The 20,135-nt window shown below is 39.5% G+C and overlaps 1 long non-coding RNA gene across 2 annotated transcripts; it reads left to right on the top strand.

The window, feature by feature from the left end:
• The first annotated feature begins 2,261 nt into the window (after positions 1–2,261).
• On the top strand, positions 2,262–19,661 carry LOC144301653 (uncharacterized). 2 transcript variants are annotated; one of them, XR_013368392.1, is made up of 3 exons: positions 2,262–2,366; positions 3,541–3,678; positions 18,204–19,661. It is a non-coding gene; the product is annotated as an uncharacterized LOC144301653 (long non-coding RNA). The 2 variants fall into 2 exon arrangements; XR_013368391.1 differs by lacking the exons at positions 2,262–2,366; positions 3,541–3,678 and adding an exon at positions 14,202–14,329.
• The last annotated feature ends 474 nt before the right edge of the window (positions 19,662–20,135 follow it).

The raw sequence follows: 20,135 nt of genomic DNA, 5'->3' as shown, positions 1-20,135 counted from the left end.
TGGGGTATGCTGATGTACAAAAAGCTGTATATATTTCATGTCTACAATTTGATGAATTTGGTGATAATGATACAACTGTGAGATCGTCATCACACTCTCTGCTATAAACATATTGGTCACCTCCAAAGAACACTTACCATAAGATCTAACCACTTAGCAATTTTTAAAAAAGATTTTATTTATTTATTCATGAGAGACACAGAAAGAGAGGCAGAGACATAGGTAGAGAGAGAAGCAGGCTTCCCTTGGGGAGCCCGATGCGGGACTCAATCCCAGGACCCCGGGATCACAACCTGAGCCAAAGGCAGATGCTCAACCACTGAGCCACCCAGGTACCCCTTAGCAAAATTTTAAGTATACAATAGTATGAAGTCTAGGCTCTTTGCCATGGATAGATCTTGAGGACTCATTCCACTAGCATACCTGAAGCTTGGCACTTTTTGACTAATATAATTTGATATTTTAAATTTTAAAAAGTGAACCTGTCCATGTTACAAAGGCTACTCTAGCTAGAAAGGAAGGAGGGCAGAAATCTGAATGTGGTGTGGAAAGAATAGGGGGTTTTGAGCACACAAGTTAAAGCTAGGAAGGCAAGAAGCATTGAGTGACTGATCAAAGCAGGACTCCGTTGCCTCTGGCATGACATTTGGCCTTTTTCTGTCTATTCACAATATCTTCAGAAAGTGTTGACAAATTTTGACAAAAAATCACACACTATTGAATAATTGAATCTATACTTTAACTTTGATCTACCTTCTTTTCACCAAATAAAATGTGCCAAATGAGATTTTTCAATGGATTTCAATGAAATTTGATTTGAGGTTATGGAATGATGTGAACCTACTGGATGGAAATTCATGTTTCATAGACTCTACTATGCCAAACAAATTGTCTCTGTGTGCAAATTTGTCTCTTTGATTGTTAAATGAGTGCTTTCAATGGTAGTGAGTGATTTTAAGATGATTTGTATGCTGCTAAAGTGTGTGTGTATGTGTGTGTGTGTGTGTGTGTGTGTACACTGTTGGTTATTCTGACATATGGCAAGAAAACAGCAGTTCAAAAGATTTTTTTTTAAGTATCTTGAGTTGCTATATTTTCAGTTGTTATGCTGAGTGGAGTCATTATACTTATATAGTTTAAAAGTTGACACAACTTTGAATGTTTAAATTTAAGAAATCTTAAAGGACATCTCGGCCAATCCCTTCAACACACACACACGCACAAAAATGGATCTGAAGCCCCAAGTCATCTGTTGTTTGGCTAGTCATATCACTAGTGATCTCCTTCTGGAACACCATGTACAGTACTCTTTCTACTATAGCAAGGCATCATCTTTTCTGATGTTAGTACAAGCTCAGATTACTAAAATATACCATAGTACTCCAGGATATCTGAGATCTTTCTAGAAGCAATGTCCCTCAATATCTATTCTCAGGTCCTCTCAGTGGTTCATACTCCTGGTCTGTGGTAGGGAAGAGGAGGGACATTTTTCATTAACTTAACATTCATTAAGTGGCTCAACCTTGGGACTTTGGCAATATCTTTAATTGATGAGATATTATATCTGTATGTATATATTAAAAACATTAATTAGCTTAACATAAAATTTAGAAATACACCATAATACAGAGGCCATGTTTTAATATTTCATTTATTGGAATACTCAAGAATAGAAATGGTTAAGGTCTGTCAACACTGAGAGGTCTTATTAATACTTATGACTCAAAGAACTCATGTTTTCCTTCTTTCCTTCAGAATTATTAGAGGAAATATTTGTTTTTTTCCTAGCCAAAATCTGTGATAGAATCCTGGCTCTTTATCTTCACTTGTTCAAATGCTAGAAATTCTTCAAGAAATTGTTTCTTCATTTCCTGAGATAGGAGTCACTCTGATCTTTTCAACATTCAGGACACTAAAACTTTGTGCTTTAGTTTTCTATGTTTGTATCTTATCTCCCTCCCATCCCCCCATCCCTCCATAAATGCCACCCTTAGTGGCAGAGCCAGGATCTCACTTTATCTTTGTATTCTTTGCCCAGAGGAGAGACTTGGTGGTGATGAGGTATCTAGTGTAATCTCACGTGCTGTGGACTGAATGTTTGTATCCTCTCAAAATTCATTTCTTGAAATCGTAACCCCTAATGTGATGGTTTTAGAAGGTTGAGGAGGTAGTTAGGTCATGAGGGTAGAGCTTCATGAACAGGATTAGTGCCTTTACAGGAAGAGACATCAGAGGGTTTATCCTTCTTACTCTCTGCCACAGGAGGATACCATGAGAAGATGGCTTTCTGCAAACCAGAAGGTGGGCTTTCACCAGACACTGAGTCTGCTTGCACCTTGATCTCAGACTTCTCAGCTTCTGGAACTGTAAGAAATACATACTTGTTGTCTAAGCCACCTAGCATATGTAATTTGTTATAGTAACCTCAACTGAGACATTGTGATAGGCATATAGAGAAGAGTAGGGAGAGGCTAAAAGATGGAGGTTGGAACTTGATTTTGTATAGTTATGAGGTTTGAGTTTTATTCCAAAGATGATGAGGACCATCAAGAAATGTTGACTAAAAGGGAATATCGTGAGTAGAACATGCCCCTAGAAACTTAATATTATCGATTTACATGTGGAAGATTTGTAGGAGACCTTTGTAACATCTCAGACAGCTAGGAATATTGGTTTGATCCTGTTGGTGGTAGAAAGAAGGATAAAAATTGGAGTTATAGTGAGAGTGAAATTGATTTGGAATTGACTTGGCATTGATTGGATCACAGAACTACATTAAAAATGACCTTGTAGATCAAACTGCCCAGCCATGCCTTGCCCCTGAATCTCCCTAGAATAAAAGTGGCCAATGGTGGGCCAAGGTCTGATGCTTTAATGGCCATATCACTACTTCTCAATGCATCTGTCACCATCTTTGTACAACATGAAGGTTTTTCCTTAGAGTAAGCCAGAAATCTTCTGCATCATTACCATCCATGGGTCCTGGTTCTGCCCTTTGGGATAGTGCTAACTAAATCCACATGATTATTCTTTAAATATTTGAAGATAGTTTTAGTATCCTTTTATGGCAAACCTTCTCTTCACTAGCTTCTAGTCCAGCTCTTCGTCATGTCAAGTTTCTTCACCATAATGGTTGTTTTCCCTTGGATGACCTCAAGTTTGTCTGTGTTCCACATGAAGTACAGCATCAGGACTTACTTTAGCAGATATTCTTGAGTCAGGGCCAAAGCTGCAAACTCAAGAGAAACTGGGGAAAAAGAAACAAGTCACACAACCATATGTATAGAGAGACTGAAAGGCATTGAGCCCAAGGACGCTGTAGTAGGCAGCTTCTAAAATGGCTTTCAATGATCCTTACTTCCTGGTATTCATATCCTTGTGGAATCACCTCCCTGTAAGTGTATCCTGGACCCATTAATTTGCTGCTAATAGATAGAATGTGGTGAAAGTGATGGGATGTCACTTCTGAGATTAGATAGTAACAGAATGACTTGTCTTGCTTGTTCTTTGTCTGGTTCTTCTTGCTTGCTCACTCTGAAGCAACCCACCACCTGATGAGCTGCCCATTGGAGAGGCCAATATGACAAAGGGCTGAGGGTAGCCTATCTCCAGCAACCTAAAAGAAGTTGAGCCTTCAGTTCAAGAGCCCAGGAGAAATCATATCTTGCCAGCAGTCATGTGAGTGAACTTGGAAGTTCATATTTTACTGCTCAAGTCTTGACTCAGAGGATACATGATAAAAACAATTTCAAGGGGTACCTGAGCCTTACCTGGCTCAGTCAGTTAAGAGTGTGCCTTCAGCTCAGGTCATGACCTCAGGTCCTGGGATTGAGCCCCATGCTGGGCTCCCTTCTCAGCAGGGAGTCTGCGTCTCCTTTGCCCCTCCCTCTTCTTGTCTCAAAAAATAGATCTTTGAAAAAAGATAAAGATGGAGATGGGGTAGATTTCACAGCACATATGGGGGTTTTGAAGCAGAATGGAAGAGTGGCTGGGCCACACCACTGTTGATGGTAGAGGATTTTGGACAGCCACAGAAATGCCACAATGCCAGCAAGCAACAAGGAAAGAAAGAGGAAAGTATAGTGTTGGTTGTTCGGGAGCTCCCATGAAAATCCCCAGAAATCTCCATGTTATGAGTGATACATACTTACTCCATAATAAGGGTCATCTTTAGGGAGTGTATTAGTTTGTTAGGACTTTTGTACAAAGTATCCTGGACTGAGCAGCTAACACAACAGAAATTTGTTGTCTCCTAATTCTGGAGGTTGGAAATCCCTATTCTGTATGATCTCATCCTAACTAATTATATCTACAATGGCCCTATTTCCAAAAAAGTTCACATTCTGAGGTGCTGGGGATTAGGACTTCAACATATGAATTTTGGGGAGACATAATTCAACCCATAATGGTGAGGGGGAGAAGTAAATGGCACCTGGGAACAATAAATGGGGGGATCTGATGTGTCTGTGATGATTTTTGGAAACAGATTTGAAGCAGATATGATAGCATGATTTGAATTGATAAAGTTGAGTGGCAGACAGAATGATCTGTAGTCTTGTCTGAATGATGGGGCAATTTCATATTTTAAAAATGTCTTTAAAAATATTAACAAGGTCCCTAAGTGTTTCTTAGGTAACATAGCAAGTTGAGGAATGTTGACGTAAAGGAAAACCCTTCTTCAAGGAAGACTGATTGAAGAAACAGAGCTAGGGAGTGTGAGCAAGGAATCTAATTGTGGTTCAAATATGAATCAGTCTCATATGGAAAGGAGGGTCAGATTTGTGCTGAGTTCTTTCCAGTGTTTGAAGCAGCCCTAACAGGTGGAAGCCATTGTGACAGCTGCTTTTAGCTTAATAAGAAAATATTTATTTTTCAGTAAGAAAATACTAACTCATCCAAGTTTTCCAAAATAGTTTCAACCCTTCCTAAATGAGATGCATTATTATGATCCACTGAGTGTCCTACACCAGGGATGATCAGTAAAGGCAAAGTAACACCTTGGTGAGAATGTTCCATGTCAACTCAAATGTTCTGAAGTTCCTCACCAATCTTAAATGGCTGTATTTCTATGGTGATCTGATTATCTACTTTGCCAAAGTATGGTAGAGGAAATGAAAAGAGAGAAATTCTGACTTAATCTGTTTTTGAAGAACCTGTGTTGCTTCTACTGCTATCCACCATTCAAGATCTCACAAACTATCTACATAACAGTTGATTCTTGAATCATGTTAGAATTGGTCATTTTGCAGGACTGATCTTGTTCCCCTTTTTAATTGAGACTTGTATTCTTCATCGATCTCAGATTCTCCCCTCCTCCATTCCCTATAGTTCCTTAGAGATTGTCAACTCAGTGACCATGCCTGCCAAATGTGCCAGTCCCAGATTTGGGGGTACAGGGATAGCAGACTTGGGAAGTGGCCCAATGTAGCGGGTTTCAGAGCTCACAGTTGTACAAAGCTTGGCTTAGACATTTTGTAGCTGGGTGCTATGAGCATCCTGTAGGGTGTCATTTCCCTCAACTGTAAACCAAACTTTCAGATTTGGATAGTGGCTGTAAGGAGTTGATGAGAATGCATATGGCACGCGGGAGAACTCCAAGAAAGCCAATTATCCCCATCACTAGCTCAGGCATCAGCTTCATCATCACACAGAGTCTTTGTAGGCAAACCAGATTCTCAACAAAAGAGATGGATGCCTCATAGGAACTGAGATAGTTCCAATTTCTTTCCATTGTCTGTGACACACACTGATCTCTTTTTCAGTGCAACACAATCCTAGAATCCGCCCCCTCCTTTTGGTCCTTGGGAATTTTTAAAAGACTTAGTAGACTTCAGGACTTCAGAATTTCCAATAATTTCATTACAAGCTGGTGCTACTGGTTATGAGTCTCTCTTTCCTTCTGCTGTCCAGGTGTTAGAGTTGCCCCAGCTCACTGGAATACCCCCTGGACAGTCCTTCTCATCCCCATAGACATTGTTATTTTATTTTCCTCTTAAAGGACATTCCAGTTTGTCATCAGAACTTCTGCAAGATTCCCTTCCTTCTTGAAATCATACCTTTGCTTTTGTTATATATGAAAAAAAAGAAAACACCTACTATAGTCGTTGGAGCACTGTAGGTGTCAAATGAAACTTCTGTTTTCCTTAATTCTTTTGTGGCCATTACATCCTCTAAAATAACATTTTCTTCCAAGATTTCCTTTCTTCTTATTCCAACCATCTGCTTGGATTCAGAATAACCATACTCTGCAGCTTCTTGAGAGATGAAATTAACTTCGGGAGTAAATAAGAAGGAGTTGGAGATGGCGCTCAGTTTCATAGCCTAGGGCCTGGGAATTGGTAATGATTTTTACAGAAAGAAGGGAGAGTAGAATAGGCTTTATAAAGATGAAAGGAAAAGGATGTGTTTCACTTTTAATAGGTTAGATTTTATGCACTCGTGGGATATGCTTGTGTATTGTGATCTGTTCAGCGGATACTTTATGGTGCAGACTGCCCTGGCTCTCCACATTTGGAAATAACCCACAGACAAGACGGGGACAACGAGAATCCTATTTATGGGAAAATCACAGGGTAAATAGTGTGGGAGGCGTGGGGATCACCTGACAGCAGACTCCTGAGACCACCTTTATTTGGGCGGGGCAAAGAATTGGACGCACTAAAGACAGAAGAGAAACCATCACAGGTAACAGCAGAATTAGATGAGTGTTTACCAGAGACTAGAAGCAAAGGGAACATGTGAGCGGTTTAAGCAGTTTTGAAGCAGATGGTGCAGAGAAGTTAAAGAAGGTAAAAATTGAAAAAGTTTGTTAGATTCAGCCATTTAGCATGATGACAACAATAACATCCCTCAACATCCAGCACTACTGATCACTGGGACAGGACCATGATGGCATTAAGTACTTGCTTCGTGTAATCATTACTGTATGGGTATGAGACGTTGAATTTGTTATAATTCAATGTTAAGATCTTCAGGAAGGAGACATTATATAGATGAGTTAAAAAGACTCAATTGCATTAGCCCTTAGAACTGAGTTTCCAATTCTTGGTAGCTGATTCTTTTTTTTTTTTTTAAGATTTTATTTAAAATCTCCCTGTGGGGAGCCTGATGTGGGACTCGATCCCAGGACCCCAGGATCATGACCTGAGCCAAAGCCAGATGCTGAACCACTGAGCCACCCAGCTGTCCCTTGGTAGCTGATTCTAAAGCAGGATTTGCTTAACATTTAATTTGCATAGAAAACCTCTCTAGTGTGTAGGGCTGAAGAACAGATTGTAAAGGTCAAGGACACTTTGGGTGATGAGGGAGTAATAGCAGGAGGTATCAACTACTTTTTCAAGAAATTTGGCAGGGATGAGAAGGAGAGAAAGAAGATCGGAGTATGCTCGAGAGAAGTTTAGAATTTTATTTTCTGAGGATAAGGAAGACAGGATAGAGGTCAAAGAGACAGTTGAAAGACCTTAAAAGAGAAGGTAGGGTCTTGTAAAAACCTTATCTGGACAGTTGTGGTAAAATGAATGTTATGAGAAGCTAAAGATATGAAAAACAAAATCAAAACAAAAGCCTAAGTCATTAGTGGGGAAGTCAGGAACAAGTGTCTTCGAGCATGGCAAGGGACAGACACAAGGACAGCAGAGGAGAGAAAATGAGACTTATTTCAAAAGAGACTTATTTCAAAAGAGTAAGTGGAGAGAGAGCCAGGTAGAGGCTGCTCCAGGTGAAAGAAGCCAAACAAAAGTGTGCAGTGTGGCCTTCAACCCCTGGTGGGACACAGCTAGTGATGTCTGTCCAATACCTTTTGCTGGATCAAACTTCTACCGAAAACCATGGCATCAGGTGTAACATCTCAGACTTGCCATTCTATAATGTGAAGATTCAGGGGCGGTAGGTGGCACGTGTGTCTTTGCAAGATGTTTACCAGGCTCCTGGGCATTTTGTCAGCTATAAGGTGTCCGGATTTGCGCTCTACTTGGTGGTATTTTATGGAATAGCATAGGTCAAACCAATTTCAATTTCAAATATTAACATAACTAGAAGTTCCTTGTGTCTTAATTAGAGGTCATCAACTTCCTTGTAAAGCACTCCCTGTCAGGACTGCCTGTGGGTAATTTGGGGAGTTCACTGAAGCTTAAAATGATAGATTTGATGGTCAGGTTTTTTTTTTTTATTTTTTTAAAGTCAGATTGTTTTGTTCTTCAGCAAATAATGGGTAGCCCAGACTCCAATTAGAGCTGTATTCAAATAATTTTAGATTTGCATATTTGAATTGGCCGTCTTTGGGAAGGAGAGGCCAGGCCATGCAGTTCTCCAATTATTTAGAGCAATTAGAGGAGATAATCAGACACTTCTGAGGTCTCATTAGCAGGCATGTTGCCTGCTCCGACATCTCTGAAGATCACAGCGGCGACTGGGGCTGGCCGCCCACACTCCCTTTCTGGAGAGTTCTGCAGACAGTGACTCACTTTGAGTGAAACAAAGGTAGCTATTTTCACAGCCTAATTTTACTTTCCCTCTGAAAGTCATTCATTACTGCCATTTCTCTAAAATATACATTGTAAATACCAATGTCTTTTTCTACTTCAAAGCTCTCTAAATTTTGTTTTAGTTCTAAACCCATCATCATCTCGGTACTTAATACCAGGCCATAGTAATTTCCCAGCAATAAAACTCGGTGCTTAGAAAACTAACTTTTGGGAAATGAGGTATCCAGCATTCTAAAATTGGGTGTATTCAACTCTAATCCTTTTCACTGATGATAAGCACCTTAAAAACAGAACCGAGTTTTGGTAGGAAAAGTCCTCCAATTGACAGAAGCATGGTCTTAGCTCTTTGTTTATTATTGTATGTGGGATCACAGTTTCCAAATTAGGGATTTCCTCTGTATCGACACCCAAACCTCCCATGCTGGCAGAGCCTCCAAGCCCCCCTCCAACCACCAAACAGAGTCGGAAAGATGGTTTTCCTTTCCCCAGATCCCAATGCACCAAGCAGAGGCCTGCCTCTGTCCCCACATACTCAGACTTCAGGACATGCCTGCATTCCAGATTTTAAATTAGAGCAAGGTAATCTCTCTCCACATTTTTCTAGGTCCCGCTCTAGCTTCCATATTAAGCACGAGTGGAGTGGAAAGAGAATTGGTTTCGATTAGAGGCTGTAGTACTTACTAATTTATTAATGTTGGGCCAGTGATACATCACCTCCCTACTCATAATTTCTTCACCTACAAACATGATGGTCATAATACTTAATAGTTGACTTTTCTGCCTCATTCAGTTGGCCCAAAGATCCAAATGAGATGATGTTTATTTTTTTTTTTTTTTGAGATGATGTTTATAAAACAGTTTTAGAAACAATGATTATATCACACACTTTTTCACATGTGCAGGGAATTCTTATCTGTTTCCAAAATTCTACAGAAGATGGAATTCGAGGCGGCATTGCCTAGTGGTTCAGAGCGTGAGTTCTGAGCCAGACTGCTAGGGTTTGAATTCTTGCTGAAATCTCAGCTCACTAGTTATGTGGCCTTGGGATGTGATGTGATCCCCCTCTCCTCCTCAGTGTCCTTCTGGGTAGTTGTGAGACAATAATAGAATCTGCATTATAGAGTTTTATGAAGATCTGGAGAATAAGAGATATAGAACCATGCCTATTATGTACAAGACAATTATCAGTTAAATTAAAAAAAACCCACATGTAATATGTGTTTAATCAATAGAGATATCTCTTAAACTGAATAGGAAACAATTTGCTAGTTACTTGACAACTGTTGGGGGTAAACCATCCTTGATTTTTGCACATGAAAAATGGTTATGCTTTCAGTCAAACATTTCTACGCTTCTGTGGGTCTTTATAGTGAGATTCTATTTTTCAGTCCTTTAAGAATGCTTGTGATTTCATTTCTATGTTTTATTGAGGATATTTTGGTCGATTACAAAAACAAACCAGTAGCCTATGTTAAACTTTGAAGAAACAAATATCCAATCCAAAACTGTAAGTTTTTTTTTTTTGTTAATGAAAGCAGGGCTTATTAAATTACTGAAAGATCTCTCTTTTCTAACCCATAGCTTTTATGGTCTTGGTTTCTCCCAGAATGGCATAATGTAGCCTGCCACACCACCAGGCCTATTATAAGAACTAATCCTGATACCAGATGTTTTGTGAGCAGGAATGGGATCATACAGTGACTGTGAGATGGTGGTCTTCACCTGGGTCTCCTCTGGGTACAAGAATCATCAGGGATTGGCTTTTCATCAAAAGACTGGGGTCCGGGGATCCCTGGGTGGCGCAGCGGTTTGGCACCTGCCTTTGGCCCAGGGCGCGATCCTGGAGACCCGGGATCGAGTCCCACATCAGGCTCCCGGTGCATGGAGCCTGCTTCTCCCTCTGCCTGTGTCTCTGCCTCTCTCTCTCTCTCTCTGTGACTATCATAAAAAAAAAAAAAAAAAAAAAAAATTTAAAAAGACTGGGGTCCAACTAAAAAGATTCAGCAGGTTCTCAACACTTCTTTGTGAGCCCTAAAAGTCTTATGGAAAATGACCAGGGGCTGCAGTACTAGTCAAAGAGTCATGCCTATCCTGAAGGAGAGGTCCTACTATGTGCCGACGGGCTGGTAACTGCCCACAGAGGTAAGGGAATGTGTGTCCCTAGATAGCCCAGATCCTTGTCTACTGCATGACTCCATTCTATGCTCAGGGTCACGGTAAAGGACAATAAACAAGGTCGAGGACAATAGATGTGTCTGCTACGTGTTGCCCTGGTCTTATGTCTCCATGATGAGTTTTTCCTTGCCCATTGTAATTAACTTGATGTCATCCCTTTTCATCTATGGACTCTCTCTTGTTCTCTCTCATCCCCTCCCTCCCAAGCACATGCAATATATCAAAAAAAAAAAAAAAAAAAAAAAAAAAAAGCAGTGTAACAGTGTCCACAGTGTAAGGGACTCTTTGCAGAGCAAATTCCAGGAGTCCCTAGGACTCAGTCTCTGCCATATAATACAGTTGCTAATATTAGACAAGCAGCTCCTATAATATCACTTTAATTAAGCTGACTTTCATTATACCAATTGCAACTTTCAAAAATTTTCATGGAGATTTAACTGCTCATACCCTGCTTCCCTCTGCCAAAGATTTTCTTGTGTTTTCATTCATTTATTCTTAGGGCAGACAAAAGGCAATTTGAACAACAGCAAAAATCTAATTTTAAGTAACTGGGATCTTTTGGAAGAAATTCTAGAGCTTTCTTAAATTTAAAAAGAATAATAAAAGTTATCACCTTATATATCTATCAGTGCTCTGGCCTTTTGTTGTTTCTTTTTACTTACCTGCCTCCAGCCCTTGCACTGCCCTGCCTTCATTTCCTTCCAGGAAAGACTTCCAAAAGCCATATTTGGCCACCTGGCAGCAGAGACCATCCACATTTGTACTCAGTGGATGTGAGTAAAAGCACAGCATTTGGAGTCCTAAGTGCATGAGTTCCAGCAGCCTATGGGGAAAATGTGTAGCAAGAATCCTATAAATTGATCACCTTTTCATATGTATGATACTGGGCAGTGATGAGAGGAAGCTCCATGATTAGCGTGTAGGTTCTTCTCAATTTCATTTTCATGGCTTCTTAGGCAGACCCTGTGTTTCACACTTAACACCTCTCAAATGTTTTCACCCTGCGAGGCAGGACCAGCCTACCACAAAATACTTTATGAACACTTTATTTCCAAACCTCACTCAGTGGTTTTGTGTGGGATAAAAATGAGAAATTCTTTGTCAAAGATTGTATATGTGTCTTATAAGCATCAGTTGTCAGAGTAGTAATGATTGCAGCACCTTACATCACAGGAGACACCAGGGCCATGAGAAAGACACAGAGGAAGCTCAGAGATCATTTGGGCTGCTCACTGCATCTCAGAGGAGGAACAGAGCGTTGGACTGTTAGCTAAGGTGACACAACAGGCTGGTGAGGGCAAGGGACCAGGTGCCAGAACTGGGATGCTGCTTTTTCAGTTCCATGTACAAGACAAACATGTCTTTGTTTGCTCTGCAGAAATGTTTGCATGTTTCCTATTTCTAGAGCTGTATGTCTGAGCTTTGTCTCATTTGTAAATAATGCCAAGATCAATGTTTAATTCATTTTTAAAATATCAAAAAGTAGGAATAATAGATGTGCATTGCAGAGCGGGAGACCCTTTTAAGGACATATTAAACAGAATCACAAGAAGGCCTTTAAGGAATTAATGAGTGAATTTCACATGAGCCAAACTATCCAACATGATAGAATTATACTTTAAATTTAATATTTTTGGAGCTCAACTACAGTTTAAGCCACTGATCACAATCATAAGTAAATATTCCTTCTGACCTTCAGTGGGATTACTTAGGTAAGTTTGTTGCATTGTGCTAAACCTTGTGCTTTTATTTAAAAAAAATCTTATTTCTGATAAAATTAAAAATTGAAATCTATATAAAATGAACATGGTTACTATTCAATTCTATTTATTATTCAATAATGATAAACCAAAACAATAAAATAAATAAACACTAAAAGCATGGGAATCCCAAACTTGACCTCCTTGTCGTTCTGGGATTCTGTTGGGAAATTTGTGGTTCATAAAATGCGGTCTCTTAAATAACTTTCCTTTTACGACCACTCTGAAGTTTGGTGTTAACCTTTCAGGGTTCAGCTGTCATCTTTCACATTGAAGTCACTGCTGGCAGTTTCGTAGTAATTCTAACTCCATCCATGAATGAAGAAAAAATATATTTATTCACGGAAAAGAAATTGTTGGAAAAATACAGAAACTGAGTGGCATTGAAATGGGTTGGTGGGGGCTGAAATCTACACCATGTGTAAAGAAATTTGAAGTTAGAAGCAAGTGTTGGAGAAGCCCATGGTAGGGTAAAGAGAAAAAATAAAGATAGAACAACTATATGACTCAACAATCCCACTTCTGTGTATTTATCCAAAAAAATTGAAATCAAAGCATTTAAGTGACATCTGTACTTCTATGTCCAGTTCAGCATTATTCACAGTAGCCAAGATGTGGAAACAACTAAATATCCATCAGTGGATGAATGGATTAAAAAAAGTGGTTAACTTGCAGTGGAATATTATCCAGCCTTAAAAATGAAGGAAATCTTGTCACATGCAACAACATGGATGAACCTTGGGGACATTATGCTAAACAAAATGAGCCAGTCACAGAAGAACAGATATTACATGATTCCATTTATATGAGGCATCTAGAATACCGAAACTCATAAAAGCGGAGAGTAGAATGGTGGTTGCTAAGGTTTGGGGGGGAGGGGAAATGGGAGTTGTTCAAATGGTATAAAATTTCATTTATGCAAGGTGAATAAGCTCTGGAGATCCCAGTACAGCACAGTCCCAACGTAACAACTATTGTGCACTGAAACTTTGTTAAGAGGGTAGATCTCATGTTAAGTGATCTTACCACAATAAAACTTTTAAAAGGAGAAGAGGTATGGAGGGTTCACCATATATTGGGCGCTGATTAAGTACAAGCAAGCCCTGGAGATGCCAGTAATACCTCTCCATTAGAGATGCCATCTACAGTAAAGAAAGTGAACCCCAGAAAGGCTAAGTACTTTGCTCCAAATCACAAAACTGGAAGTGTTGGACTTCCCTGTGAAGTGAGCCCATGATAAGGTCCTCTACAGAGATGAAATTCATCATGTGCATCTCCTACCCAATCTCTCAAAGCTAGAAGCCACAGATTAGTGGTTCCTCAGTCAAAGGTTGCCCCCACTGAAAAGAAAAGGCTCTTAGGTTATTCTATACTGAATAAAGTGATGTCAGAAATATGACACAACTCACAGGGGTGTGGGGGCAGGCAAAGGCCTAGAGACGAGGAGGTACCCAGGAAGTGGCAATACTGCCCAGACAGATCAGTTTTCCCTTACATGGATATGGATCTAATTTTGTAGAATTTAGTTTTCCCAGCAACCTGGGCATCTATAACAGGAGGGGAAGCCTTCCTCTAGTTCTATAATAATTAGCAGTCGCTAATCACCAGCATCAGGAGTTCTGAGGTGAGTTAATGTGTTATGGTCATCTGTTCCTTAGATTTATCTAGGATCAGAAGCCTCAATTGACTAGAAAAGCCTTCACTTGACATTGTAGAACCCTCTCCCATTCCTTGTCTAAACAGGCCTGATCCTTAGAACCTCCATTTGGAACACAGACTTCACATTTTCTAGTGTCCAAAGGAACTATTGTGATGCTAGCTGCCTCTTCAAAAAAAAAAACTTCTGATTTTGAAACTTGATAAACCTTCCAAATAATGATTTGGTTATGTTTACCTAATTCTTAATCATCGGTGAGTATCTAAAAGAAATCATTATTAAACCTAGCTCACTGATTGCTCTCACTAAGTGTGAAATAATAAATAATGCATTTCTACTTCAATTAATCTACTTAGACATCTCACAGGCCAAATGCTTTGGTGGAAATGTTCTAATCTACAGAATCAATCCGCAGCATGACTCTGTCTCTTGACATTTTGAGCCCCCTAACAAAGAGCTTTTAATTCCAGTTATGAGATAAACGGATAATTTAGATGCCCATGTTCTCCCATTGTGCCCAAACTAATAAGTGATAGGAGTCATTGAAATGACAACTCACAAATCTAGTTGGCAGAATTTGGGACGAATCTGCCCTCTCCCCGCTAAAATGAGAATTTTAAAATTTTCATATGTTTGTATATTTTTCAACTTAATATGTGGTCCCACAATTATCCAAGATTTTTTTTGAAGTGGTGTGTATATGTCATCTCATGACCGTGAGGTTTATGGAATGATCCAAATTCTACCAGTGTACAAGTGTTGCTAAAAAATTAACAGAAAACACAAGGACTCAAGATAACCAAAAACCATTACATTATACTAGCTGTTATTTTTTATGTACTCCCTTCTGATTCTTCTTTTTTTTAAGATTTTTTTTTTCATCTAGAAAGTGAAAGAAAGAGAGATTATAAAAGAGGGAGGGCAGAGGGAGAGGCAGAAACAGACTCCCCAGTGAGCAAGAAGCCCTGATTCAAGGCTCAACCCCAGGGCCCACAAATCATGATCTGAGCTGAAGGCAGATACTGAACCAACTGAACCACCCAGACCCCCCTGGATTTTTCTTTATATACATAAATATTTTATGTGGTTAAAAATCATAACATACATTTTCTAACCCTTTTTAGTAATCATTGTATTGAAAGTGTTTCTTTGTGGCCAGAGCTTCCATAATTATAAATTTTATTATTAATTACAAATGTTATATGTCACCTAGCTTAAGAATGAAGCATGGCTTAACTCTCCCATGAATTTTGGAAATTCAACGTGCAGCCATAATTTTTATTATTATAAATCATGCTGAAGTGAACATCTTTGTGCGTAGAAGTCTGTTCCCCCTCCTTCTTTGGAGATGGAGGATCGAGAGACATATAGTCCAATTGTGAGCATATAGGCTCACCAGGGTCTTTCCAGGTTAAGACATCAAGTCTATGGTAATAAAATCAACAGAAAGTTACTACATTTTAAGTATATATTTCAAATTTCTAGTGAGATTGAGCTATTTTCCAATGTCTGTGCTTATTAACTGAATTTTATCTTGCCCTTCTGCGTACCATTTGGCCATGTATCCACATGGATCATTGTTTGTCATTTTTAGGAGATTCCTTCCCTATTTTGCAGGATTTGTTACCAAATCTAGTAGAGTGCTAGAAGATTAAAGGCAATACATTGAAAGTAAAGGCAGTTTGTGTACATTTCACATGCTGTTAATCTCAAGGAATTAAAAACATATACGCCTTCTGAAGAAAGACATGGAAGGTTCCCTGCAGACAGCACAGCCCTTCATTTGTTTCTTACAGAACAGAGTTCTTCCTGGAGAATCCTTCATAAATCGTTGAGAATGAAATTGGCTCAGGTGCCTTTTTCTGCTCTCTCTAAGCCATCCTCCCTGTCCAAATGCTGGGCTCTTTATCATCCCTGAGAACATCGGACATCACTCTGCTTGTGTAGAGCTTGTAGCTGCCCAGCTGTGCAGCTACCTTTGTGCACAGGCCACTGCTGTGGCTCCCATGGTGGTGGATTTATTTATTGACCCCTCAGTCTCCCTGGTGAGCTGTGAGCCCCTGGGAGAGGGCTGTGCATTTTCACCTCTGCATCCTTACTATGTGGAAAGATGCCATCTGCTAAGATTAGTATGGGCTAGTATACACTGGGTGCTCTACAAATGCTTGCAGGTACTCAATGCATGCTGAAGGAATTGTATTTCATATCAATATTATTTCCATGCTCCCATCACATTACTTTCTTTCTAGGGTCTAAAGCAGCTCTTTAGTCATAAAGGACGTATAGCCAGACCCTTCCTTGGGCTTTCCAGTAGGTGCTAGCACTCCCTGCTTCCAGGATCCCTGGGCTACACATCGCCTTGCATGTTCTCCTGATGTGGTCCAGGTTCCATTCCACCTAGACATGATGGAGTAACAGACAGTACTGAAATATGAGCTGTTTCAGTGCAAACAAAGTGGCTTCTGCTGTACTTTTTATCACTCTTGCGTTGTCACACATACTTTTTTAGAAAGTCTTGCTCATCCCTACATACCTCTGTAAGTTTCATAAAATAATATCGCCGTGCTTGAAGCACCTGGGAATATTTGAGCACATTGCATATAACTGTCTAGCTTTGGGAAGGAAAGATACATCTATCCACACTTCTGTGGGAGAACCATATTCTCTATGTTTAAAAATTCAAACACACTCAAAAAAAATTCAAACACACTCATTCTTTGCCCCAAATAAATACATTTGCCAGACCCAATCAGACACTAGAGAGAATAGAGTCCAGTGTGTTGGTGTAAAGCCTGAAGGAAGTTTATGTGGTTCTTGAAGACCAAGCTTTTCCATTCTGTTATTTAGAGAAAATGAGTCTGAATGATTTGAAAGAAATTAAGTTATTCTTGTTTACATTATTTTGTGATGTCATGATGGTTGATAAGACAATTGTTTTTGGATGGGATTTTTTAGTAGGCTTATACAATGCCTCAGTGGGACATTTACTTAAATGATGAAAGAGATTTGAAGAGCAAAAGGATGTATTTGACTTAGTTTTAAAATCATGTAACAATAGCACCTGTAAGTATCCATCTTGGGGAGCTGCTTACAATCATGACCTAATGATGTAAATGTGCCTTTGACAGTGAGGGGTAAATAACAGAGTCAATATTGTCCCAGCCCAGAAATCTGTAGATTAAGCCACTTGCCTTGTCCTGTGCAGTTTAGTAAATAGTGATGTGAAGTCTTGCCCCAACTTACCTCCCATGGGTATTAGGATACAAGCATTTGGAAATTAAGGATGCAGTGTAAATACGAATTTCCCCCATACTTCTTTAAAAGATTTTATTTATTCATGAGAGACACAGAGAAAGGAAGAGACATAGGCAGAGGGAGAAGCAGGCTCCCTGTAGGGACCCGATGGGGGACTCGATCCCAGGACCCTGGGATCACGCCGTGAGCCAAAGGCAGACACCCAACCATTGAGCCACCGAGGTGTCCCTCCTTGTACCTTTTAAAATCTTCAATGCAGTGACTGCGATTTTCAGCTGGCTCTTCATACAAACATCTCCTTGAGTAAGGGAAAGAGGTTACTTGAATAGGAGGATGTTGATTTTACTCCAAATGCAGCATCCTTGAGCTACCAGATTCTTAATAATAATATACTATTTATGCACTTCATTAAATGCGTGACTTCTACGGCAGGAGGGATACAGTCTCACTTGGGAAACCACAAGTGGATGGAGTGTACTAACAGGACAGTGAGAAAAGCCTTCTGTTCTGTACATTCTGTAATTGTAAACCCAAGGGCCATCCCTGACAGATAGAAGTGCTACTGCTTGTGGTGACAGTGGGTAGCCACACTGTGGAATTAAAAAAAAAAAAAAAAAACTGTCTACAAAGTAAGCACTTCTTTTTTTCAAAAAAAAAAAAAAAAAAGAGAGAAGTTGGATTTAGACTCATTTATGAGAGAAACAACTTTGGTTTAGAAGAAACTACCTTTTGTTTGTATTAATTTTTCCTGTAACCCAGAGAGGCAAAAATAAATTCTGGGTCATCAGGTGATATTTCCAAGCACCCCTGTGAACCAAGGAATACTAAACGACAGCACTACTGACATTTTGGTCCTGATTATTCTTGCTGTAGGCTGCCCAGTGCTTTGGATGACGCTGAGCAGAGTCCCTGGTCGCAGCTGGATGCAGTCATTTCTCCTCGTCATTGCAATCAGAAAATGTCTCCAGACATTGACCACTGATCTCCGGGGGTCAAAATCATCCCTGATGGAGAACCACTGCTCTAAAACCAACCAAACAAAAGTTGATAAAGAAATCTGGGAACCTGCCCTTAGTTTTGACTTTGTTGCTTCTTCATGAGACAGGTGTCTCAGCCTTTCGCTGTCCCCTCCGTAGCCGTGACGTGGGCACAATGCCATTTGCTTCATTCTCCACGCAGAAATTTGGTGGAATTACTCAAGCAGTGGCTGGCACAGATATATTTGTTGACTGAATGATGAATGAATAAGTGAATGAATGTTAAGTGCATAATTAGCAGATCTCAAAGGAAGAGGGTGTCCTCACTTCAAGGATTCTCCCTGCAGTTGGAGAGTCTCCCAGCTTTTGTTGATGCCTGTTCCCACAGTGTGGATGGGAGGTGGGAACCTTGCCCAAGCGCTGTGTGTCTCTGGTCTTCAGGACTCGATCCGTATTGCACAACTGACAGCTCTAACTCCTAACAGAATAATCCCAGTGGTGTGTGCATGTGGTTTTGTTGTTGTTGGCTTTTTGGTTTTGTTTTTGTTTTTGACTGTCAGAATGTCAAATGTCAAACTAGACTCAAACCATGGGGAAGCTCCCGTAAAAATAGGAGAGTAGAATTTTATTGTTTGGTTTTACCATGTCTTTCTTTAAAAGTATCTATCACTTGTTCCTGATTGTGAGATTCATCTCATTCCTTTAACGTTTCTGACTCTCTTCTCCCACCCTCCACCCCACCAAAGGCTTAATGTCCATATCAACACATGTGCATATAGAAAACAAAAAGCCCTCTTTAGATTGTTTAGCTTGTTGTAAGTGAGGGAGTTAAACCACAAAATAAACCACTGTAAAAAAAAAAAAAAGAATAAATACTAATAGCTTTATGTACATATATCTTCTGTAGGAAAAAAAAATGTCACTACCAATAAATAGTAAAATTAGCTCACACCAATTTAACAATCAGTCCCCAGAAAATTATTGACAGTGTTTTCTGGACACTTAGAAAGAATATCTTTGAATTCTGGAGACTGATTTCCTTCTCCAAACTCTGCCCATAAATCCTTTATAAATGCATTTATTTTTAATCTGACCACGGGAAAGCTACTGCAGTCTAGCTTCATTCACATATTAGGTACGTGGCATCATGAGAAATGGTGTAAATGTGGAGGCAACAAATTTTAAATTCCTCAGAAGCATTACAGGTTTTCCAAATGGTTCATTTTTAGGGTAGTTTTTTTTTTTTTCTTTTCTTTCCTTTCTTTCTTTTTTTTTTTTTTGTATTTTGTGAAATCTGGCATTCAGCTCTTTAAAGATAATCATTGGTATAAATAAATAAAGGAATAAATAAATACTGTCTTTCCTGATGATTATTTTGATAACTGAGTAGGCAATTTGTTGCAGAGTTCACTTATATTACCCTCACCTAGCTTAGAATACAGAATAATGTTCCTAAAAGTCAAAAGGAAATCTCATTGGCAGTGACAGCAGTGATTGAAGGTTGGAGGATTGATAAAAACAACATAAAATCTGATCTCTATTTCCAAAATCTCATTTAGCATATTGAATATTGACTAAATTGAGTACATAAATGAAACAAAGTTTGCGAACTCCAAATACAGAGGTCATAAAACATTAAAAATCTGGATCGGGCAGGAGTCCACTAGCTGATGTCCTATTTGGGCAGCCTCCTTTCTTTCTCCTTGGATACATTCTGGTCTCATGCAATCCACTCTCCCTTCGAGAGCCCAAGTGACTCTTTCTAGTTCAGATGTGACCACATCACCATTTGTCCATCTCAAAACCAGTCCACTTCTAATTTCCCATG

This window comes from Canis aureus, chromosome 30, assembly GCF_053574225.1.
Source record: "Canis aureus isolate CA01 chromosome 30, VMU_Caureus_v.1.0, whole genome shotgun sequence".
Classification (NCBI taxonomy): Eukaryota; Metazoa; Chordata; class Mammalia; order Carnivora; family Canidae; genus Canis; species Canis aureus.
Note: the sequence above shows the minus strand (reverse complement) of the source record. Positions and strands in the feature narration are given on the sequence as shown.